At 39.6% G+C, this 25,271-nt stretch overlaps 1 long non-coding RNA gene across 1 annotated transcript; it reads left to right on the forward strand.

The window, feature by feature from the left end:
- Window positions 1-12,422: 12,422 nt before the first annotated feature.
- On the forward strand, window positions 12,423-14,491 carry LOC113017196 (uncharacterized). The gene is made up of 3 exons (XR_003271413.1): window positions 12,423-12,495; window positions 13,849-13,934; window positions 14,107-14,491. It is a non-coding gene; the product is annotated as an uncharacterized LOC113017196 (long non-coding RNA).
- Window positions 14,492-25,271: the final 10,780 nt, after the last annotated feature.

Here is a 25,271-nt window from a genome sequence, read left to right on the forward strand (position 1 = left end):
CCAAAACCTACGGAGCGCTGGAGGGCTTATTTCCTTAGGCCTTCCCGGTGGTTAGGAACAAATACAGTCACATGGCAGGATGCTGTAAACGGACTAAACTTCAGTCAGGAGAACAACTGCAATATGTGGTTAGTCATTTATACGTATAATATAATATATATAATAACATAATGCTGCATGGGCTGCGCTGTAGTTACATTGTAAGGTTTTAAAAACTGAGCTTTAAAATGAAAAGTGATGATAAAAACTGTGAGAGGTCGACAGTGATCACTGACTTTTTTCAGGGGCTTGTTCAGAGTAAATAGAACAAGATACAAAACATTAAAACATGTTAGAAACACAACCGCCTTAATACAACAACAACAACAACAACAATCTTTATTTATAGAGCACATTAAAAGCCAGGGGCATGCCAAAGTGCTTTACATGAAACAATAAAACAATAAAATGATTTACACTAAAACATCAGAATCATATAGGTGTGGGATTATGTTCACAGGTAAAAACCACTAATAGGAACAGTCAATAGCACACAGCTGTAGCAAAGAGAACTGTACCATCATACACAGTGATAGAGGACATAGGCAACAAATGCAGAGTAGTTTGGAAGCAGCTTTCATCATGTCATCACTTAAAGACCGGATAACCCCCTGTTGTGAATGTTTTAATGCAGTACAGTTGTTATTATTATCACTTGTCACATCCTGTTTATGACAGTTAAAACAAGAAAAACGTTCATATAAGAAATGAAATTGTCTCATGTAAACTGTATGTGGTGTTAAATAGGCCTATACTATCGTACTTTAATGACAGTCATAAGGGTACTTCAAGAGCCATATATTTTATGAGGTGGTACTCATTGTGAAAAGTTTGAGAACCACTGCTTTAGTAAAAGTTGAAGTACTGACTTAACTTCTTTACTCAAGTAAAAGTGAGAAAGTACTAGCTCTGACATATTTCTGTTGTCTACATTGTAGACGGTGATTTTGCCTCTAAACAGGAAAATTATTACAGTCAGGGGTTAAAGTGGATTCAGCAGGTGGAGGAACCCTAAAATTGGTTGTAGTGGCTCAGTGGGCAAACAAATCAGGACTCAGAATAATTACTGCTGAGAGCTTCAGTAGATTTTCGTCATGTACAGGCTGTGATCATCCGACCTGCTGCTCTTTGTGGATTTAACAACTTAATTCAACCAGATGTCAGCAGATGTTTGATGAATTGTCCTGGCTCATTTTTCATCCTTTATGCAGACAGTACAACGTTTATACTGTCTTTATGTTAGACAGTATGTAGTTGGTACAAAAGTGAAGTTCAGTCAATGGATCTCAGGATCACCAGTTAAAATTCATATGAATCTCTGCTACACTTGATGTAACCTAACTCTGAGCATGAATCCACAGCCACTGTGCACCAGTCACACACATTAAAGTTGTTTTTGTTTTCTTTGGCTGGCTCAAGCTTAAATACATACAAATACATATAAACTAATTATTGTGCTGCTGCTCTAATAATCTGTGGAAAGCTCTGCAACGGCACTGCTGTCATCCTGTCTGTCTACACTCACATTTATGACCTTTCAGAATCACCGCTGATGATCCACAATTAAACTACATGTTAGTTGTAATCCAATTTTTTTTTTCAAGTAACAACTAAAGTAAGGGATTACTATTGCAAAAAAGGTAATTAGATTACCATTACTTTCCCATAAGCACGCTGCATTACTGCGTTACTAAAACCTGCCCTACTCCTGCTATACAGGTGAAAATAGAACAACCGGACTGCTGAGTCTTGGATTTTATTTATTTTCTGCTGTGTTTCACTTGCATCTATTTGAAAGACTGACTGTAAACACAAAAACCTATTTTATTTTATGTGCAGAAATGTGCATAAAATAGGATTAAATGTTAAACTAATTTCTTCCAGTCAGAGAATGTTGCATATAATTTAATTTTTGTTTTATGCATTCACACTCCTACCATCTGGAAAAAGGTACCGAAGCATTCGGGCACACACATCCAGATGTGCAACAGCTTTTTTCCACAAGCCATCCGTCTCCTCAACAAAAAGGGACTGGACTGATAAACACACACACGCGCACACACACATATACACACACACACAACATTATCACTCAGCTTAACTTAACTACCTCAAGCATTGAGTCTAAACTGACTATTCAACACAAGCGCAAACACACCGACCCACACCGACCTACACCATCAAACTATCGTATACACCAACCTGTAAATGCTCTTTTGCACAATATTATTACTGGTCTTTTTGCACTAACTTCTTTACTTCCTAGTCTTCCTTAGATAGTTAGATAGTTAGTTTTTTTTTTTGTTAATTTATGTTGTAATTTATGTTAGGTCAGTCTGTCTTGTCTCTGCTAGCCAGCTAACTAGGCCTCTTAGTTAGCTAGTTTAGTGTTAACTTATGTTGTAAATTTATGTTGCATGTAGCACTTTGGTCCTGGAGGAACGTTGTTTCGTTTCACTGTGAACTAAATGTATATGGTTGAAGTGACAATAAAGCCAACTTGAACTTGAACTTGAAAGTTAAAATATTAAAACTAATAAAACAAAATTTAAAAACTGACTTTTTCCATTTGATTACATAGTAGATTTGGGTTGAATGATTTATTGCTTTATCACATATTTAGGTTGTAAATCATGTTTTAAAAAAGTAACAAAGTAACTAATTAATTTTGAAAAAGAGTAATCAGTAAAGTAATGGGATTACTTTTTAGGGGAAGTAATCAGTAATTAGTTACTGATCACTGATTACTGATGATACAACACTGATCAGCATAAAGTTAACAAGCAAGTTTGACAAACTGTTACAGCGCAAACATATCAGCACTTTCAGCACCAACTAACACCTGCAGTCACATTTGGCGCCCCCTCCTGTCACTCTGTAATAACTGCAGGAAGAAGGTCTAAATGTGAATGAAACCAGCACAGAGTCAGGAGCAGAGAGGTCCTTGAAGCTGCAGATCAGACTGTAAAGATGAATTGTTGAGGAGGAAGAAGCAGATGTGAAGTTTTCAGTGTGACAGCATGTTGTCAGTCAGAGCTGCTCACAGTTTAAATGTGGGAGTAGAAGGAAGGACGAGAGCAGTATTACTGCACATCAGCCAGTAGAGGGCAGCGCTCTCATGAACTAACATCTGCGTCCATCATCTCACACATCAGCACTTTGATTGTTTATATTTTATGCTCTAGATTGTTTTAAGGTAACAGTGTCTTCCTAATATACTGAGGATGAGGACCCACTCACCAACAAATAACTTCAGTCTGAGAGCTGAAGTTTGTCTTTCAGCTGAATCAGACGGCTGATTAATTCATAAACAGATGTTTCTGTTATTGTAAATAAATAGTTGTTTCCTGAGTTTGAGCCTCTTCCCGTCTCTCGTTGCTCTTCAATGTGTGAGCCCAGCTGTGACAGTATGTCAGTACATACATCATGTTGGACATCATGTGTATCATAATCAGTGATTGTCTTTTTCTTCTATCATTATTCTATAGTGAACTTATAAATAATGACCGAGACTAGACTTATCATTACTTTGACTTACAGGTTAATCTGTTGACTTTAGGTAAAAGTCAGATGTCAAAGGGGTCTTTTTTTAAAATATATTTTAAATCTTGGTACCCTACTTTCTAAATCTTGACCTTACACAGCACACTAGCAAGAATCATATCTAAGTTTTAATGCTTTTCTGCTGAAACCATTTTGAGCTCCTCTTTGTGAAGCTGTCCCTGTGTTTGTAGTGCTCACTGTTTACTGATATATACACCATTAAATGTGCAGCAATGACCTTTAGAAACTGATCAGACAAGAGTTTCTGGTTTGGAGTGACACATTAATTCTTGTCTCAATTTGTTACCTGTTTGGCTCCAGTGACTCATTTCACTTTGACATCGACAGTTTGGATCAATGTGTCAGAGTCTGGGGTCTTCATCTGTGCTAAGTCTTCTTTTTATTTGTTTGTTTGTTTGTTTTGGTGTCAGAGAACTCGACAGACAAGAACCTGCATCTATGTTTGTAAAGAACTGTTCTTGGAGCAAGACTTGACTTGAAGCTCTGAACTGTCTGTGACCCAGTGTTGTATTATTTTTGTGGTTTGTTATTCTTTAGTGCTTAATATGAGTTTGGTGCCTTTGAGTTTTGTCAATGAATTTCCTGTTTTACTTTGAAGGTGTGTGTCTTATGTTGATGTTTCCTCTTTTGCGTCCACCTGGTCCCTTCAGTTAATTTGTATCAGCTGTGTTCCCCTTCTGGTCCTTGTTCCCCGTGTGTTTGCCTCTGTATTTTTCTGCCTCCACAAGTCCTGCACTTGGGTCCTTTTTATCCTGCCTGCCTACACACAGACCATGACATGTACTTTCAGTATTAAGTTAGCTTCAAAATCAAAGGTCATAACCTAACCTTACTGACCAATCAAATCTTAGGTAAAGATGATCAATTAAATAACTGAACATTTTTAATTAATGCTTCTTTTAAAAAAAAGTAAGTATAAACTAATTTTGGAGGTGTTTGGTTGATTTTGAGGTTTAGACTAATCAGCTTTGTTCTGCACTCAATCGGAGCCAGAGAGCTCACTTTTTCTACTTTCAAAGGAAAATCTTGTAGTGCTGAAGGGCAGAGGGCACTAGAATCATGGTTCACGCTGGCGTTCATTTGTAGAGTTACAGTGTTATAACCAGTGTTGGGACTAACGCGTTATTAAGTAACGCGTTACAGTAACTACGTTATTATTGTGGTAACGAGCACGGTAACTAGTTATTATGCCAAAATCAGGAACGCGTTAGTCGTTACTGGGATTTAGATAGGGTCGTTACTCGTTACTTCGTGTGGTGGCTATCGCGGAGCTTCCACAGATTCAGTAACATTAGCAAGTGGTGGAGGCCAGCAGGTGGATGAGAGAAAGCAACACGTTCTCGGGCTGGAGAAAGGGGACGCAGAAGTTAAAGAGACCCGAGGCGGCCGGTCCAAGTGTGAACTGAACTTCAGGTAAGAAGTTATGACCTGCAGTCTCTTTGGGTCAGATATAAACCAAGTTTAGGTGGAGTTTATTTTGGTTATGCTGACTTTTTCCATACTGCGTGCTAGCTAGCATGACGGAGTTTCTATACAGCTGGGTGGGTGCTATGAAGTTAATGATGTAGAATTTTATTTTGTTCATAAGTTATTAGAGTTGCCAACCGTCCCGTCTGGTATTCAGAGAAAATATTACGCGTTTCTTATTGAGGTGAAAAGGAACAGTTTGTCCCGTAATTCAGCTACAATGAAAAAGGCACAAAGCTGGAGTTATTCTGTGTCTTTGCTGCACAGCTGCCTCTTCTTCTCTCATTCTCCCCCCTCCCTCTCCCGTTTCTACTTCAATCATGAAACTGATCAATGATCAGCTGATCGGCTCTCTTGTTTGTTTATCGCCCACTTTGCGCCGAAAGAGGAAACCAGCAGATGTTGCGCTAAACAACAGCAGCACGTTTAAGCTTGATCAGCTGTTGTTAGAATTTATTTAATATTACTTTCTACTATCAGCTGATGTTTGCTGGAGCCACAGCTGTAAACCTGCTGGTCATGATATGGTTTGGATATGTGGTGAGAGGGAAACATGAAGATGAAACCAGGAGATGTCCTTACTGGATCATCAGAGCTGAACAGGTGATGGAGAAACAGGTTTACCTTTTAGGTGACATGAATGAGTTGAAGGGAAGTTATGAACTGTTTCTGAGAGACAAATAACACCAGGATCCTTTTCTATGTAGCTGACAGCTGGTAACTGTGCAGGTACGGATCTAGCAAAGTTTTGCCAGGGGGGCAGGTAGGGCATTAACAGGGAGAGGTGGGCACAAAGAAATACTTTTCTATCTTATTCTCATTTAAAATGTCTAGCTTTTAAAAAATAATTATCTGAATCTTACAACAAACGATTGATGGATTGATGCATATATACCATCAAAACAGTGAACATCACTGTCACAACAGCGTTTGTTTTCATTCAAAGGCTTTATGATTTTTCCTATAATGGTGGGCCGGTCTCTAGTCAAAATGCCCGGGACGATTTTTTTGTCCCAGTCCAGCTCTGTATGCAGCTCATCTGCAGTCTGGTGTTACCAACATCTTCCTATTCAGAAGGCAGAATTTCCGAGTTCTGAGTACAATTGAAAGCACCACGACTGCAGTTTTTGTGTTGGATGTAAAAGGCGCACATGACGCTGTGACGTAGGCTAGAATCATGGCAGCGGTCAATGACGGTCCAGGCGTGGGATTTCTCTCGTGGAAATATGCACATTATCTTTTCCTTTCTATTGGTAGGTGGCACAGTGCACTTGTGGCAAGTAAGCAAGCTAGAAGACTGGCAAAGTTATGGAAGCAACACATTAACAAGAGAATTCTGAGTAAAACCAAAGTTACTTTCCCTAGTAACTAGTTACTTTGAAAGTAACGAGTAACTTGAAGTAACTGGGTTACTTTTGAGAGAAGTAACTAGTAATGTAACTAAGTTACTATTTTAAAGTAACTTACCCAACACTGGTTATAACACTTTTTGTTCATTTGTAATGTGAATTGTACCCGTTTGTGTGATATTGAGTGTGACTAACAATGTCCACCATGACTGAGACTGCTGTGCCAGTTGATTAGCTCTGGTCAGAAGTATTGAGTCACTGAGAGACAAGTAGTGTTGCATAATGAACATGTGCTACTGAGTATGTGTCTGTGAGCTAAAAGCAATGATAGTAATGTCACCTATGCAAACATCAGTCCATTCTTGTTGCAGTGGTGTGATGTTTAAGATGACTTTGTGTCGTTTGTCTGGCTTCAGTCACAATAAACAGATAAGCGCACTAAAGGGTTTGCCACTTTGCAGAAAAGCAGGACTCAATTGCAGGACTTCTTTAGCAGAGACAGTGAATTATTTACTGTGAAATCGGTGCAAAAACAACCGTTCCAAAAATTTGACATTCACAGCAGTGTAATCCCAGCTCTCAGTGCGATGCTCCACGTACAAAAACACTCCATCCACAGCTCCTCCAATTTACAAAGAGTCTCTGAGCTTTCTCCATCTCCACTCCACAGGAGAACACAGGTAAGTAATTCTCTTTTTTTTTTCTTTTTTTTTTTGCCTGTCCCGTTTGGCTCTTTTTCCATCAGAATTATTGTCTAAAGGCAAAGAAAGATGCCCAACGGATTTACTTTACCAAACTGACCATCCCAGCCTTGCCGTAATGGTCTATTTGATTCACCCTTTTATTGTTTATTTTATTTTCACTTGCTGAATACGGGACAGACTTGACTGGGGGAAAGAAAGGGAGAAAGAAAGAGGGAAAGAGAAACAGCTGAGAAGAGGGACGGGGGAGAAGGGCAAAAAACAAAAACCAACAGAATGGGCAGAAAAAACAAAAAAAGAAAAAGAAAATGCATATATCAATCACCTGGATCACCTGTTGAGAAAGAAAAAGGAAAACAAGCAGAAGAGAACAAGAGTAATAGAATAAACAGCATCACAATGATATATGGGAATATGACAGTAAATACTAAATGTTAAACATTATTGTGCAGCACATAAGATCAACAGAACACAGTGTGCTTTGAGGTAGGAGCCAAAAAGGGTGTAGTTTGTGGGTGTGATCACCCGTGTGTACACCTGTGAGCATGGACGCGCTTGTTTTTAAAAGGTTCCTTCATGTAATAATCTGCTAGAGGGTGTGGGGGGGCCACAGCCCCGTCCTCCAGGGCGTGAAGCAGGTATGGAGGAGATCAAAACTCCAGACATCCAGAGGCCCCCAGAACACAAGAGACCAAGGAAGACCAACAGAGGGGCAGCTGCGCCACTGTCCCAGAAAGAGCTGAGGAGAGTCCCAGATGAGGGCTCACTCAGCAGCCGCGGAGCAGAAGCCAGGGGGAGTTGCAGTGACGCGCCCGTGAGCTCCGCCGGCAGCCAGCTGTGCCTGAGTGACCGAGCCCCAGGCCGAGAGGCCGGGGGCACCCCACCTCCGAAGTGGCCCGAGCGAGCCCCAGGCTCCAGGCCCCGACAAGTGGCCGCCAAGGAGTGAGCCGGTGTGTACCCGGACGCCCATCCCCAGGTAAGTAATTCTCACATAACAAGACTGTCTGTTTGTTATACAACAACCCAGCGCTGACTACAACTTAGATACTCTCCTGAATATTGTCTCTTAACCAGGCAGGAACGTGCAGCCCCGAAACTGAAGCTCAAAGTCCTCAAAGTCCTGATGCTGCACAAAGACGAGAACACCGGAATGTGCACACACAAAGACACACAGATAGTGAAGGGAGAGAGGGAGAGCTTGAGGAGGACAGAAAGACAGAAATGGCAAGTCAGACCTGGAGAATGACAAAAATACAATATATAAAATACTGCAAAATCATGATGCATTAAAGTGGTGTTTGTGTGGTTGAGAAAGTGAAGACACATTAATGTGTTTGCTGTGATGCAATCAAGGTCAGCCGTTCCTGCCTCCCTCATGCTCAGTGTTTACCTGATAAATAGATCATGGAATGTTAGAAACCCGCAGTGACTCGTTAATCCTTGTTTCAGTTTGTTACCTGCTCGGCTCCAGAGACACATTTCACTTTGACAACAACAGTTTGGATCACTGTGTCGGAATATGGGCTCTTTATCTGTGGTTAGACCTCTTTTTATTTATTTGGTGGGGGGGGGGGGGGGGGGGGGGGGGGGGTTGTTTTGTTTTCTATATTTATGTTTATAAAGAACTGTTCTTGGAATCATGCAGAGACCTGCAGGACTTTGTCTCATTAAGGTGACTTAAAAGAAACTCTGAGCTTTCAGTTTCAGTTATGTGCTTAAGTTACACTGATATGGAGGATTGTAATTTCAAAATAAAAGATCATAACCTAACCCCAACCCTGCTGACTAATCTCACGATCATCATTCAAATAAGTGAACATCGTATCTGATGCTTCTTTAGAAAAAGAAGTGCAACCTAATTATTTTGGATGCTGGTGTTTAGTGGTGTATGAGCTGATTGATGTTCCTGGTGAGTGTTTCATTATTCACCATTAAACACTTTTCTTTATTGTATTTGCCACATAGAGATACAACACAGCTGACTGCAGCAGCAAGGTTGTTTTTTTTTTTCAGATTTTCTTTCTGTCATGACAGCTACATTAAAAAAGACTCATTGACACAAACTCAGGAGCCCAGCTGTCTGAAACGACAGAAGATGAAGCAGGTTTACTGAATTTATGAAACATAATTCTAAGCTTTAACTGAGTATGGACCTGTCTGTGCTGAATTGTGACAATCATCAGTTACACAATTTTATTTTAGCTTTTTTAGTTAAGACAATTATGGTTACATTCATCAACAAGTCATCAGGTTTGTTCTGCACAGGGGCGGATCTAGAAGGGTGGCATCTCTTGCCACCCCTAGTGCCACCTTTTTGCATATGACAGTGTAGTTTATTAATATAAGATTAGCATTAGCTTAAAGCGCATTACCACGTTGAGCTTAGCTACAGTTAACACTGAATATAAATTCTAAAATTGAATGTATTGCATAGTGCAGTGCTTCTTAAACTTTTCACAATGAGTACCACCTCATAAAATATATGGCTCTTGTATCATCTTTATGACCCACATTAAAGTGATTTGGTTGTTTAGGAAGAGGGGAAAGTTTTGGGAGTGACGGCAGCGGCCCATATTGCCCATATCACAAACCGCCACAAAGTAAAATACGAATGTAAAATCAAAAGTAGTCAAAATGGCCGATAACATTTTGGATCTCAGAGGGTTAACCGAACAACTCGTGAAAAAAGTAGGTTAGAATTTTAGTTCATGACAGATTTCTGACATTTTGTGCAAATTTAAGCAACAATTTGATTTTTTTCTAACAAAAACCAGTGAAAGTGAAGTTAGTTTTGTGTTTGTAAATGAACCACACCGTGTTGTGTAGCTTTCTGGATTTTATATTTATTAATAATACAGGCTAAACAAACACACACTGTCTCATAGCATCTATTGGTGTGGAGTCTTTTTGTGTCTCAGGAAGGCAAAAAGGAAAAAAAAAAAAAAAAAAAAAAAAAAAAAAAAAAAAAATATATATATATATATATATATATATATATATATATATTAATTAGTATATTTATCATCCAAATTAAAAAGTTGCTTTTCTTTTTACAGTATGTTAGAAATGGATTATAGTGAGAATGACGTTGCTTCTCATTGAAAGCAGATGTAGTTTTTAATTAGATATTAATAATTAGATATATTATTTATTTATTTATTTATTTAGACTAATAATGGTGACCTGCTTGGACCAAAGCCTCCAGGCTGATTTTTTTTTGTCCCAGTACAAGCCCGACCAGAATATATCTAAAATCATTACTCTGTTATTTAATAAGTGACGATCTAAAGTTTCATAGTAACTATTTTTAAAAAATGCATAATTGCTCAACACTGAAACAGCTTCTTGAATGTGACTTCACTGGGACTGAACCTGTTTTCCTGTTATTGTTACAGAGTGAAGGAACTCACTGATCAACAGTACAGGATCTGCAGTCTGGAGATGATGTTCAGAGTAGACAGATGAAGAAACGCGCCACAGAGAAGCTCTGAACTTAAAATCCTCGAAGAGAGGTAAGATTTCTTTAATGTTGTTAAAGAATCAGAAACAGTAACATTTAGAATAAAACACATGATGTTATATTAGTCTGCTGGGCTGCTTGCTGTGAGATGCAGAGAGTAACAGGAAGCTTGTTTTGCTTGTTGATTTTCAGAGTAATAGTGATGGCTCTTCAGGAGATCAGTGTGATCTTCACACACAGACCCTCAGCCTTCTCTGCTGCTGTGCTGCTTCTAACACTCGTCCTCTGCAGAGGTGAGCAAAAACTGCTGAGCATTTAAACTCATCTATGATCAGAGCAGACACAGATCAGGGTATATGAATTATGATTATTTATATTTTGTACTGTTTACTTTTTGTTGTTTTGTGTAAACAAATGAGTCGAGAAAATGTGATTCTTTACATCATGATTTTTGGAAACTTCTCAAATCTTTAGGATGAACCAGAACCACCAGGACCAGATTGTGGAGTTATGAATGAATGAATATAGCAGGCTGTGGTGTGGGGGCCTTGAAGCTCTTTGGATTATAACAGAAATGATGCTTTGTTTATTCCTGTGTTTTACAGTCTGATGTTGTATAAAGTTGTGAGTGTGTCTGCTCCTCTCTGTCTCCTCAGCAGGATCATTTGTAGTGGATGTGACACAGAGCTCCTATCAGGCAGAAGAGAACCACAACATCACACTGGAGTGGACGTTCACCACCAAACCAGACATGCCCATCTCAGCACTGAAGGTCTTCTGTATCCTGAATACTGATCAAACATACTTTACTCTGTATTTTCTTCGTGGTGGTGTCGAGTTCTCAGAGGATGAAGAGTTTTCTGGACGAGTCCAGAGTGACGAAGACGCCCTCAGAGAAGGACGAATCAGACTCCAGCTGTCCAGACTCAGGACTGAGGACTCGGGTCTGTACCTGTGTGAGGTGGACACAGGTTATGGCCGCGGCTACAACAGCTGCAGAGTCACCGTCTCTGGTAAGACAATTCATTTATACACATGTGATCACTGTGAGCTGTTAAACTGGATCAAGGTTGGATCCTGACATTGGTGTTTATAAACCTAACATTTCATTTTTTGAAGAGAGAAAAAGAAAAATAGCTCTCTTAAGATAGTTTCCCCCTTCATAAAAACTGTGTCTTTATAAATATCCTGTTTGATTGATGAAGTTTCCGATTCCAGACAAAAATGACCAGAAAAACTATGTAGTTAGAACACATAGAATACATCCATAAATTGCATCACACAGACACACACCTGCTAATTAGTACTGAGTACAGTAACAGACGTGTAGGAAACAAACCACAGAAATGATATGATGGTAAAAATATCCATGGAGACCAACACTGGTTCATGTAGAAGACTGTAAACATGATCATTTCTGCTGTAAGTTGGACTTTTTAACACAAGAGTCTTTGTGGCTTCCATACACGTGAGGCTAATTCTTCATGGAGCTGCTGGTCCAGGTAACATCCCTGAAGGAGGCCTCAGAGTCTGAGTCGACCACAGAAATCCACAGTGTCCAACCTCAGTGACACTGTTACTGAGCAACTTCATCAGGACATGTGAGGAAACCAACACTGAAGAGCTACAAACTGTTTCTCTCATCACAACAGTTTGTTTGTTTTTTGGTTCTTCATTGTTGGTTTCATGTTTCAGTTTTGTTTCAGTGTTCAGTTTCCACTTGGTAGCAATAAAACTGTGTACAGAGCCGAGAGCAGCTTAATTCACTGCTACATTACATCAATTTTAAGTTAATAAAACAATTTATTAAACAATATTTTATTTTACTTTATTTTAGAATCAAAGCCTGAGAAGAATGAAACAACTCAGCAACCTGGAAGTCTCCAACCACCAAATCTGAATGACGAGACCAGACGTAAAAATAAAGTTTACAAAATCATTCTTTCATTGTTCTGCTTATACACAGTACAGTCAGGAGATATGGGCCAAATCTGAGAACTGGGTTAATTTACGAGAACAGAATACACAGTTTTCTAGAAATGGATTTCGTTCAGTCTCAGACTAAAAGGAGTCCAGGACTAGGCTCGTTCTATAGAAGTGAAACTGAGTCTGTGTAGTGTTGGCTTAATGAAAGGTAATGGCCAGTGTTGGGGAGTAACGGAATACATGTACCGCCGTTACGTATTTAAAATACAAAATATGAGTAACTGTATTCCGTTACAGTTACCGTTTAAAAAGGTGGTATTTAGAATACAGTTACTTTGTTGAAATAAATGGATTACACTGCGGTACTTTCCTGTTTCATATTGTCGTGGGTCAGGACTGTTTGGGTTTTGTTTGACAGCTATGTTCCTGTGTGTTTCCTGGGTGAGAGAGCGCCTTTTTGTTGTTGTTGTTGTTGTGCTAAGCTACAGAATGCTACAGGCATAGCCCTAAAGAATGTAGCCTCATAGGCAGTGTAGTCCGTGCTGCAGGGAGAATGGACCGCCATACCCGTTATGTGTCTTTGAGCGCGAGGAGGGAGAAAAGGGAAGTAGAAAAGTACGAGCAGTCATCGAGCAGAAACGGGAGCTGGAAGCATGTAAATATAATAATAACCACTGCAGCCAAGAAGAGTGCCTGACGAGCCCAGTTGTAAGTAAGCTATTAAGACTCGACTGTACACCGTGTTCATGTTTTCCTCCGAAACAATAAGTTCCGTTGGAGCAGTCTTTCAACGCCTCTCTCTGTCTCTCGCTACCAAAGTTGACCCAGACAACAAAGTAAAGCTAGTTTTTGGCAACGAGCCCGACACAGAACCCGACGTATTAGCCAGAGGTCCCTTTACTATGGTTCGGAGTAACCTTCCCAACACTGGTAATGGTAGGGAGGTAATGAAACATCAGGCTAACAATACAAACAGTTTTCATCTTAGGTCATCTTTGAAAATCTCGAAAACAACAAAGTAAAATCCTCCCATAAACCTGCAGCTCTTTCAGGTAAACATACTGAGGTTCTGATTCAAAATGTCAAATATCAGTTTTATCCAGTTCTGGGTTTTGGGGCCTCGAGTCTTTCCTGGGGCAAAAGGCCTGATGTAACCTGGAGGTCACCAGACTGTAAGTGGAGATAAATTAAATGAAACATGTAAATACAGTCTGGTGTTCACCTCTCAGAGTAATACTGGTTTTTACCTAATTCCACTTATTGTCTTTAAAATGTGCTCATTTACATCATTAACACTGAATTATGTTTGTACTGTGTTTGTAACTGTGGATTGTCTTTGTAGGCCAGGGAAGAATCGTCATGACTGTATTCATCTGTATCTCTGTGTTCCCGTGGGGATTTATGTTTTATCAGAATTGTAGAGAACACGTAAGTCTGTGATTTTCTTGTAAGAGCTGTAAATGTAAAAATATCAGAACATTTAACAGATTTTTACAGTTTGTGTCAGAATCATTTGCTCTGTGACATTTTAAAGTCTCTTAAACTTTTCATATTCAGTATAACTCAGTGAGTCTTTGGATTTTCTTTCAATTTCAAACAGAGGAGGACTTCCTCACGCAAAACCACAAGTTCTTGATGAAGACTTTCTGGACCTCGTTCAGGTTCATGACTGTTAGCATCTCATCTCAGACTGTGAATAGAAACACATAACATCCTGATGATAAACCAGATTTGAAGTTTCCCGTTTTGATGCTGTTCAGTAAGTTGGTGCTGGGAACCAACGGAGGGAAAAACAACAACTTAAACAACAGAGAAAACTGTTGAATTCAGGGCTTCAGACCAACATCGATATCTTTCATCACATTCTGAGATAGAACAGCGGGAGAGTGACAGTCAGAGTAGTGCCTTTCTCATGGACAGAAGCCCGAAACCGTACTAATCACTACTGTCAATAAAAGCACTGCTAAAATAATAATGGATTGGATTTATATAGCGCTTTTCAAGGCAACCAAAGCGCTTTACAATACCACTATTCATTCACTCTCACATTCACACACTGGTGGAGGCAAGCTACAGTTGTAGCCACAGCTGCCCTGGGGCAGACTGACAGAAGCGAGGCTGCCATATCGCGCCATCGGCCCCTCTGGCCAACACCAGTAGGCAAGTAGGGTAAAGTGCCTTGCCCAAGGACACAATGACCAGGACAGATTCGGGCATACCGGGCATATGCCCGGTGGCTTATTTTATTTTTTATTTTTTTGTAATGGCATGAACAATGAGAGGTGGTGGATTGGCCAGATGCAGGTCGATGTGTAGAAATAACTCAGTTGTTTGGTGGTGGCTATGGCGGGGCTTCCACAGAGGCCAGCAGGTGGATGAGGGAAGGGGAGGCAGGAGGAGAGCCCCGAGGCGGCCGCCGGTCCAAGTGTCAGGTGAACTGAACTTCAGGTAAGAAGTTATGACCTGCAGTCTATCTGGGTCAGATATAAACCAAGTTTAGGTGCAGTTTATTTTCGTTGTGCTGACTTTTTACCCTCAGTTGCAATAACTCGTACTGCGTTCTAGCCAGCTTGATGGAGTTTATATACAGCTGGGTGGGTGCTATGATGTTACTGATAGTGAACTTTATTTTATTCATAAGGTTAGTTAGTAGAGTTGCCAACGGCTCCTTAAAAAAATGGGATGGTCCCTCATTCAGAGAAAATATTACACGTTTCGTATTGAGCTGAGAAGAGACGCAGTTTGTCCCGAACTTTAGCTAGAATGGAAAAAGACACAAAGCTGGATTTATTCTGTCGTTACGCGGCACGGCTGCCTCTTCTTCTCTCATTCTCTCCCCCTCCCTCTCCTGTTGCTACTTCAATCATGAAACTGATCATTGATCAGCTGATCGGCTTTTCTCTATTGTTTGTTTATCGCCCAATTTGCGCCAGAAAGAGGAAACCTGCAGATGTCGCGCTAAACAACAGCAGCACGTTTAAGCTTGATCAGCTGTTGTCAGAATTTATTTAATATTACTTTCTAGTATCAGCTGATGTTTGCTGGAGCCACAGCTGTAAAGCTGCTGGTCATGATGTCAGTTTGGATATGTGGTGAGAGGGAAACATGAAGATGAAACCAGGAGATGCTCTTACTGAACCATCAGAGCTGAACAGGTGATGGAGAAACAGGTTTACCTTTTAGGTGACATGAATGAGTTGAAGGGAAGTTATGAACTGTTTCTGAGAGACAAATAACACCAGGATCCTTTTTTTATGTAGCTGACAGCTGGTAACTGTGCAGGGGCGGATCTAGGAAAGTGTTGCCAGGGAGCAGGTAGGGCATTAACAGGGAAAGGGGGGCACAAAGAAATACTTTTCTTTCTTATTCTCATTTAAAATATCTCGCTTTTATTAAATAATTATCTAAATCTTACAACCAAAGTTTTTATCTGACGTAAAATGTATAGAAATCATACATATACCAACAAGACAGTGTACATCACTGTCACAACAGCATTTGTTTTCATTCAAAGTCTTTATGGCTTTAATACCTGGTGGGCCGGTCTGTAGTCAAAATGCCCGATTTTCTGTCCCAGTCCAGCCCTGCAGGTTAATACTGGCAGTGTCACCATGCCAGCTGACTGCATTTCATCATCAGCCAGTGTTGTTCTTTATCAGTATTACCAAAGTTTACCATAAGGCAGCATAGAAAGTATTTACTTGCTTTCAGGTTTTATTCAAATGTTAGTCTTTTCATTTGTTTCCCCACTTTTTTCCTGTTTCAAAATCAAACACCAGTTTGTGAGAAGATTATCTTCTTTTTTTAATAGGCAGATAAAGTTTTGCATTGGCTAATTTGTCAATTGTTTGTTACAAATGTTCGTATTTTAATAGTAAAAAATGTTTTTGCCCAAAACATATGTGCACTATATGTCAGTAAAAAATACTATGCAAATATTGCTGTCCTTGAATGCTGAGTAAACACTGACAAAGCACTGATTGTATCTCTTGTACTTTATCAACGCAGTATCTAAAAACTTTGCACCGTAGTGGTTAAAATCTCATTCTAATAAGAGTTAAAAGCGCATTCGGTTATTAGGTTTACAGGGTTATTGAATTATGGTTAATGGTTGGTAGAATTTTTTTTAAACATTATCTGCCAATTACATCTGCCACCCTTCTCCAAATCTGTGCCCCTACCTGGCCCCCCCAACAAAAATTTTCTAGACACACCACTGCTGATCACATCTGAGGGCAACATTTTTTTTTTTTCACATTGCGTGACTTGATTTTATATATTCAGATGTAACTAACCATATAAATGTGATGTTGATGTTGATGATTTTTTCATGTGAGCTGGTGATGATATAATGTATGTTTCTTTTTATCTGTTTTAGCACATCATCTTAAATCCAACCTGCTTTTCATCATACATGTTGAAACAATGAGAATAAGACAAATTAATCTTTAAATGTTTATTTCTGTAGGACACAACACGACTAAATAGAGTTTAGAAAAATCCACAAAGCAAACAGAGATGTTAAAACAGATGTTAAAATAGACACAGGTTATTGCAGCGGCCACAACAGCTGCAGCGTCACTGTCTCTGACAACTGAAGGCAGTGGAGCTGCTTCATGGCAGAAATGTGTTAAACAACAAAGCATGACACTAACAATATAAACAGACATGACTCAATATCTGTGCCACTTACATCAATATATACAGATATCCATTGATCTTTGATTACTTAACTATACACCTTCCCAAAACTGTTTGTTTATAAAATCTATAATTATACACAATAAGCACATAAATATTTAATGCCCCACTTCATCCCTTGTTTATTTTAAATACAGCTCAGCTCATCCCTGAACTCATAACTGTCATGTGACAGCTGTGTGCAAGCAAGATAGGACCCAAAGTGCAGACTTATAGAGGAGGAAGGTAAATTCAAACTTAGATTTACTGCAAACACAACCAAAAAACCTAAACTGAAAACTGCAAAAACCTGACAGGCAGATGACACAGCATGGTAAGATGGTAGATCGCAACACAGACAGAGGAAAACACAGGGCTCAAATACACAGAGGGAGCAATCCGTGAATGAGAGACAGGAGGGAAACACAGCTGGGGCAAATCAGGGCTAACAAGACAGGGGAAGCAAAACCTGATACATTAACATGAGACAGACTTCAAAGTAAAACAGGAAACGTAACACAGATGCAGACTTGATAAGGGGATTCACAGCAACTAAGGAACACAGACTGGAGCCAAAAGACTAAAACTCTAACATAAACCACGCAGAGAACGTAAACTCAGCACAACCCTTTAACCCATTAGACAACGAAGGCTAAAAATATAATAAACCCAGAACCAAAAACACAAAACCACTGGGTCGACGACCCAGGTGCCCTAACAATAACTCCACAGTCTGTCTGTGAACAAATGTTTAAGAAATTTTTTCTGGTAAGAGATTATTTCTTACTTTCTATTCGACCAGTTTTAAATTTTACCAGATCCACAAATTTCAAGATCCTTGATCTTAAAAATATGAGCTTGAGCACTCCAGATGTCCAACCTTAACTATCATTATTGGGGGTTTTTTGTTTTGTTTTTTTAATGTGCATAGTGGCTGTTGTGGGTTTGTGTTACCCCATATATCCATACGATAATTCGGGAAGATGAGTCACCCAGCATGTTTTATGGGCTTATCACACCTGTTGGCATGTGAGTGAATGAGTGTACAGTAGACCAGCCAACTGCCCAAAGTGTATGCCAGCTTTGCCCAGTGTGAGAGCTGGATTAGCTAGCCCTTAAAAATATTGCTTAAGAATCTGTTTTTTTTTTTTTTTTTTTTTTTTTTTTTTTATTTAGTCCATGTAAATAATTGCATATTCATCTGGGCACAAACTGTCAACCTGCAAAACAGATTGTCAAAAATTTGTCTAGTTTTACCAAATACAATATGTAACTGTTTCATCTACTTTCAAAAGCACTTCATCAACAGCTTTTTATAAATAAAGTTATTTTCCTGAAAGTTTTACACATTGCAAAGTCAGCCAAGTTGGAAAGGCTTGGAACGGAAAAAAGCCATTAAAGCAATACTGTCGCATTTGCTCTTCATGGATGACATCACTGTCGGAGCCAGAATGCAACACAACTGGTTTTCATCCTGCGGTTAGAGAGTCTTTCAGAAGGAGTGAATAAACTTTGGCAGGTGATATCAATCTGGATTCCTCGCTGGGAGTGTCAGCCGCAGTAACTGCATAGTTTTATTAACAGCTTTTTATAACTCAGAGTGGTAATAAGTCATTCCTTCAACTTTGCAACCATAGGGCACTGCGTGCTTCATGTAACTGAAGGAAGGGTGAATGGAAAAATGCACTGAAACATTCCTGATAAAAATCTGCTGCCATCCACCAGGACGATGAAGATGAAACCAGAGTGGATGCTTCAGCAGGACGATGATCCCAAATAGGATTTGAAGACAGTTTGTGTGCAAGAATGGGCCAAAATCACACCCAAGTAATGCACCCACTAGTTTCTCTATAGAGGAGCAGGTTAAATACTTTTTCTTAAACTCTTTTATGCACATCTATGCTTTAATTTCTTTGCATGTTTGGATTGGTTGTTACTGACATCTGGTTAGAATTTCATGTCAGTAGAACCTTTAGAAATATATTTACTTACAAACTTGGTGGCGTGTTCAATGCTTATTTTACCTACTGTATAAATGTAAACTATTTCAAGATCTCTTTTTTGGAAGTAGCTCCACTGTGGTCTGTACTGCTTCAATGACAGCAGATTAAATGTGGAAAAACAGGCAATCTTCAAATAACACCTTCATTTCTTAATCAGCTGTTTGTGAATGGATGCATCTGTGTTTATTTAATGTGTGTGTGCTCAGAGATCTGTGGAAGTAAAAACTACTTTAACATCTTTCCATCTTTTTTCTTTTTTTCCTTGTCATCATTAAGACTTTCTGCAGCTTCACTTTAGCTTTGATTGCTCCACTTCCAGTGTATTTCAAACAACTGGATGGGGTGGGTACAGTATACTCTGCGGTGGGGTTGGGTGGGCTGCCCCAGGTTCTGTGGGACTTGGTGGTGTTGCTACTGTGGGCCCGGGTCTGGATGGGACTGGGCCCCCTGGGGGAGCTGGCCCCAGGGATGGGCTGCCTGGCCCTCCCTTCCTTCCCTCCCCATCCCCGACTGCCTCCCACTTCCCACTCCACCACACCCACCCACACATGCAGGGCCTTGGGGTGCAGGTGTGTCACCAGGGTGCAGGGGAGGCATTCTGGCTGCCTGTGCCTCAATTTTATTTCACAAACTAGACATCCACATTACTCACACTCTCATAACATATTCTAATTTTTGCCTCATAACTTTTGCACTGTCCACTTCCTGCTGTGACAAAACAAATTCCCCACGTGTGGGACTAATAAAGCTTATCTTATCTTATAACACATACATATAGGACCTTGCGGTGGGGTGGGCACGTATGCATTCAACCTCACCTCTCAGTTTTAAATGCATGTAGTCATTGAGGGTTGTCGGGAGTTTGAAAATCTACAGTGCATTTAAAACCCACTCATGTGTAGTGTCGCTGTGTGTTGTTCTACAACGCATTTAAAATCCATGTTTTAGTAACAATAGTTGCCTTGTGATGTAATTCACCTGCAGTGACAAGTGTCGGGCTTGTTTACTTTACCTCAGCAGACAATTGAATCTATCTTTATCCTTGTCTTATCTGCACACAGTCTAACAGTCCAAACTCGCAACTGTTTAAAGCCCAAACTGGCTAAACTGGTCTTGCAGAAGCTCACAGATCAGTTTATCAAGAGAAAAGTGCAGATTTGTGAGATTCTTTGAGTTTGTGAATCAGCCGACTGCAGGTGTGTAATTTCCTATTTTTATTTCAACATGACATCTTTATAAGCTTTTAAGCAGTCTGTTATCACTGCTTTCTCAGCTTTTGTGTGTTGCTGTACTAACAGCAGTGCGTGAAATCCTTTTTCGTTGTCTGGTATCTATTCTAGTCAACTTTTTTTACTTCATTAATGTTCAATAGTAAAAACACATAAATGGAAATGAGCAAACAGAACAAAAAACCCCCAAAAACTGGCATGTAAATGTGAATGAATTATTGTATCCATTGCAGATGTAAATAATAAGATATTAATTCATTTTGTCCGCTCAGTCGTTACAGTCTCATAGAGAGAGGCGTCACAGACAAAACGATCAAAGAAGAGACTACAAGCATTGTTTCCATAGCAAACTGAAACTTTGACTTCAGCAGACTCCTTCAGCTTTAAAGCTCTTTAGAAAGTTTCTGTGTAGAAACTGATTGGATCTTATTATGACATATGTACCTGTATACACTAGACATGTAATCATAGTTACCTTCATAAATTGTGTGTAATCATATACACTCGTATATACTATGCATGCTCACAATGAAGTGTTTATATATGGAGTCACTGTGTTAAGCATTTAACCTGCATGTTCAAATCACATGACCTATGTATTTAGGTCATATATATCTCCCAGTATGTTACAAAAATATTGTGCCACTTGTTGTATGACCAAATGTTGATTAATACTGCTTAAAAATGTAACCCTTTATGACCTACTGTCACTAGTCCAACAAAGGGTTAATTAAACTTGGTACTGCTAAGGTATGTGCATATGACCCTTCTTGGCATGCAGCTGCATCTAACTGTACAGTAGAAGCACGCGGTGGTTCAAGATGGCTGTGCAGCAGAAGCAGGCAGCGGGGTTTGACTGGACTGCTTCATGGCATTTAGTTTGCCGTGCCGTTGTTTGGATGGCTGCCAAGCAAGGGCCTGCAACCTTCTCAAGTAGCTATAGGGAAAAACATAAGCCCCTTGAACACCTATAAGAAAAAAAAACAACCCTTACTCAGCATGGATAGCAGCTTATGTCCAGCATGCGTGCCCAAGGAAAGTGTTAGATGGATTAACTGCCTTTCTGTAGACTTTCAGACTCACTTTGGCCATGAAACTGTCAAACGGACCAAATGCAGTGATGGATGAGAGATTGTTCTGCAAGAAGTTATGGTGCGGGGTCATGTATATCATAAGTGGAAGATGAAGAGGGAAAAAAAAGAGGATGAAATGATACAGGAGGGGTGATCCCTGTTCCTATATAAGATGAGTCTGATATGCATTGGCTCTCTCTCTTCTTTCTGCTGCTTCTTTCCTGTCTGTCTTTTGTGTGTGTTTGTGCTTTAAGGCTCGACACCGTATAAAAATATTAACTCGCTCAGTGAAATAGGAACTGAATGAGAGCAGAAAAACAAGAGGGCAAACTTTTGAGCTCATGTTTAATGGTTCATATGGTTGTAATGCAGCCTTCTGTTTGCACTGCTTAGCCTGTGAGTGTTTATACGGCTGTTTTGTTGTAACTTGTTGTAAATGTCTGGTTCTGTCAAACTGTCATCAACTCACTGACAGCAGCAGTTTCAGCTTTGACAGTCTGACTGCCTCTGTATGTTCAGGTCTTCCTCTTGGTGAACTCTAACATAAACACAGGTTGTGTTATTTATTAAGTAGAGTCATTAAAATGTGCTGGATAAAATGGTCTAATGGCATTGATTTAAATTTGTAGATATTTTTGAGCAGGAGTGGTTCTGTTTGGGTGTTGCTGTGAATTTGGAGTGAAAAAACAAACAGAAGATTTCAAAATGAACAGGAATGACTTGATTAAGCTAAAAATGATACAAATGATGGACGGATACCTATGAGGGGCCGTACAAGCCAAAATTAATTCTTTCACTGTCACACACAGACATTCTTCTTTCACACACATATACTTTATACTTGCATTCCTACATTTTGCTCTCATTTACATGCATTCAATAATATATGAATGTAAGAAGAGAATGCATACATGTCTGAAGAAAATATATGTATGCAAGAGAATAATGTATGTGAATGAAAGAGTATAGTGGAAACGGAAGAAGAAAAGCTGAATTTGAGTGAACAAAATTCATTGCTGCATACAAAAAATGTATTTCAGTGTTTGCTATTATCCACACACACCCACACAATAGCAGCCCCTCTCGCTCAGTTTTTGTATTTGGGTTAGCTCGCAATGTGTTGCTCGCGCTCCCAACATTTCTGCCCGTGCGCGTTCAACTCTTTGTGTACACCGTTATATTTGTGTCACAAAACCAGCCAATCACAGACTTGGATGCCGAAAACGTTAGAGCACTTATGGAAATATGTGATGTGTTGATGAATCGAGCAGGTATTTGAAGTTTACACAGCACCATTCTCGCATGAAAATATCTTAAAAGCTTATTTTATGACCCAGAAAGAGTAATATTTCAAACTCCGCCACTCTGTGTTCCTCCACCACTGCCTCGTTTGAGTTTTGGACGAAATGGATTCTGGGATATTGCATTTCGTCATTTCGAGCTGATTGGAGACCAAAACAGCTAATCAGATATTTTTGCATCCAAGTCTGTGATTGGCTGGTTTTGTGGCAAAAGTTGAAGTTTCTTCTCCCCCCTCCATGCTGTCAGACACTTGAAAGTGACCCGCGCGTGCTTCTCAGCCAATCACAGCGGTACAGACACCCAGCCTTCCGTTTCCATTAAATCTTTTAATGGAACAACAGCAGACATGCTTCACCATATTTTCTTTGGCTTAGAATGAAGTTGGTTTGGAAACATATTCAGCTATGCTTCATCTCCTGCTTTGCATTTCTGTGGCCGCCCCGTGCTAGCAGTGTCCAAGCGTTTTGTTGTTTTTCTCCCCCTTTTCATTCCGCGCTCCCCCCTGCAATGGCTCTGCGCCCCCCGTAGGGGGCGGGCCCCACACTTTGTGGATTACAAACTTTAACCACATGCTGAACTTTGGCCCAGCGTTGATGCTACTTGTTAGTATAATGAACTAAAAATAGAACAAAATCCTCTAAAAATAACTATGACAACGTCATCTTCAGCCAGGAGGGAACAGGTCCACGCAGAATGCTCATTTTAACATTCTTATATTAACAGGATTTCAACATTCACGTCAATCATTCACATAGATATAACTTACCACGTCCTGGTATCTTTCCGTTGTATAGTTCTTGGTGCAAACGTTATCACGTCATCCAAATCAGTTGGTTGTTTTCTGAACAGACCCAATTCAACGCGTCTTTATAAACACCGGATCTTTATGATAATGTGGCGATACTAAGCTAAAAATCACAAGTATTTATTTGCCATAAATTTGCCACTTTATTGTCAAAATTGTGTATTTTATTATCGCAATTTTATACCCTCCAACCTTTGCCGCTGATTGTTTTCTACCTTTGGGAAGGTCTGCCATAGAAGAACCTTTAAAGGTGCCCCAAAGAACCATCAAGAAACAATTGCCCATTGTTCCTTCAGTGGGCTGGTTTCAGTCATTATGCAAATGTACTGTTTATTAGATTGGGGAAACCTGCAGTCAGCTGAGACTGAAGAAGTCACTTGGATGAGTGACGAAACGTTTCTCCCACAAAACGCTACGTCCAGATGAACAGAATCAACTTTTGGAGATTTACTTTCCTGGATGATTGAGAATGCATCGAGACACATAGCCATTTATTATTGGTTTATTGTAATTTTCGTAGGTGAACTACAAGGTCGTCGAGACCATTCAGAAACATAAACTACAGTCTTTTTATACTGCAGACACTTACAGTTGTTTATTCACCTTTCAGTCACTTTAATTTTAAAACTGTGTAATTTGTGTATATACTGTATATTCTGTGTATTTATTATCTCACTCTTATTGCCTGTTTATGTCATGTCCTTATCTTCAACGCCATGCTGCTCTTTTGTATGTTAATTGCCCCTTGGGGATAAATAAAGTCTTTGTGATTCTGATTCTGATCCTGACTTCCATCCAATTGTAATTCAATCTAATTATTTTTCTCCCTCCTCTTCCTCATTTTGTTGGTTCTGTGAACAGAATTAGTGTGAATCTGAATTAATTTGTGCAAACAAGAAAAATCTACAGCTTTTCAGTCAGAGGTGGTCTTGTGATTTAAGCGGGGTAGAGTAGATTTATGTGTTGATGCTTCCTGCTTCAGCTCTACGACTGGCTGTTGAGTGATATTTACACCCTGGCTGGATTACAAACTTTAACCACGTGCTGAACTTTGGCCCAGCGTTGATGCGACTTGTTAGTATAATGAACTCTAAGCTAAAAATAGAACAAAATCCTCTAAAAATAACTATGACAACGTCATCTTCAGGTCCACGCAGAATGCTCATTTTAACATTCTTATATTAACAGGATTTCAACATTCACGTCAATCATTCACATAGGTATAACTTACCACGTCCTGGTATCTTTCCGTTGTATAGTTCTTGGTGCAAAGGTTATCACGTCATCCAAATCAGTTGGTTGTTTTCTGAACAGACCCAATTCAACGTGTCTTTATAAACACCGGATCTTTATGATAATGTGGCGATACTAAGCTAAAAATCACAAGTATTTATTTGCCATAAATTTGCCACTTTATTGTCAAAATTGTGTATTTTATTCTCGCAATTTTATACCTTCCAAGCTTTGCCGCTGATTGTTTTCTACCTTCAGTGGTAGATCTAATAGTGTAAACTATTAGATCAAGGCGCATAGAGCCCACTTTGATTTTGTTGTGTAATGTTCATTAACAATGAACAAAATTATAAACATTTACAAAGATATCAAAGCGATTTTCTAGATGTTGAGCCCACAGCCTCAAACTGGAGCTGTGGGACTTCATAAACTGGACCAAC

Source organism: Astatotilapia calliptera, unplaced genomic scaffold (genome assembly GCF_900246225.1).
Source record: "Astatotilapia calliptera unplaced genomic scaffold, fAstCal1.2 U_scaffold_1, whole genome shotgun sequence".
In the NCBI taxonomy this organism is placed as follows: domain Eukaryota; kingdom Metazoa; phylum Chordata; class Actinopteri; order Cichliformes; family Cichlidae; genus Astatotilapia; species Astatotilapia calliptera.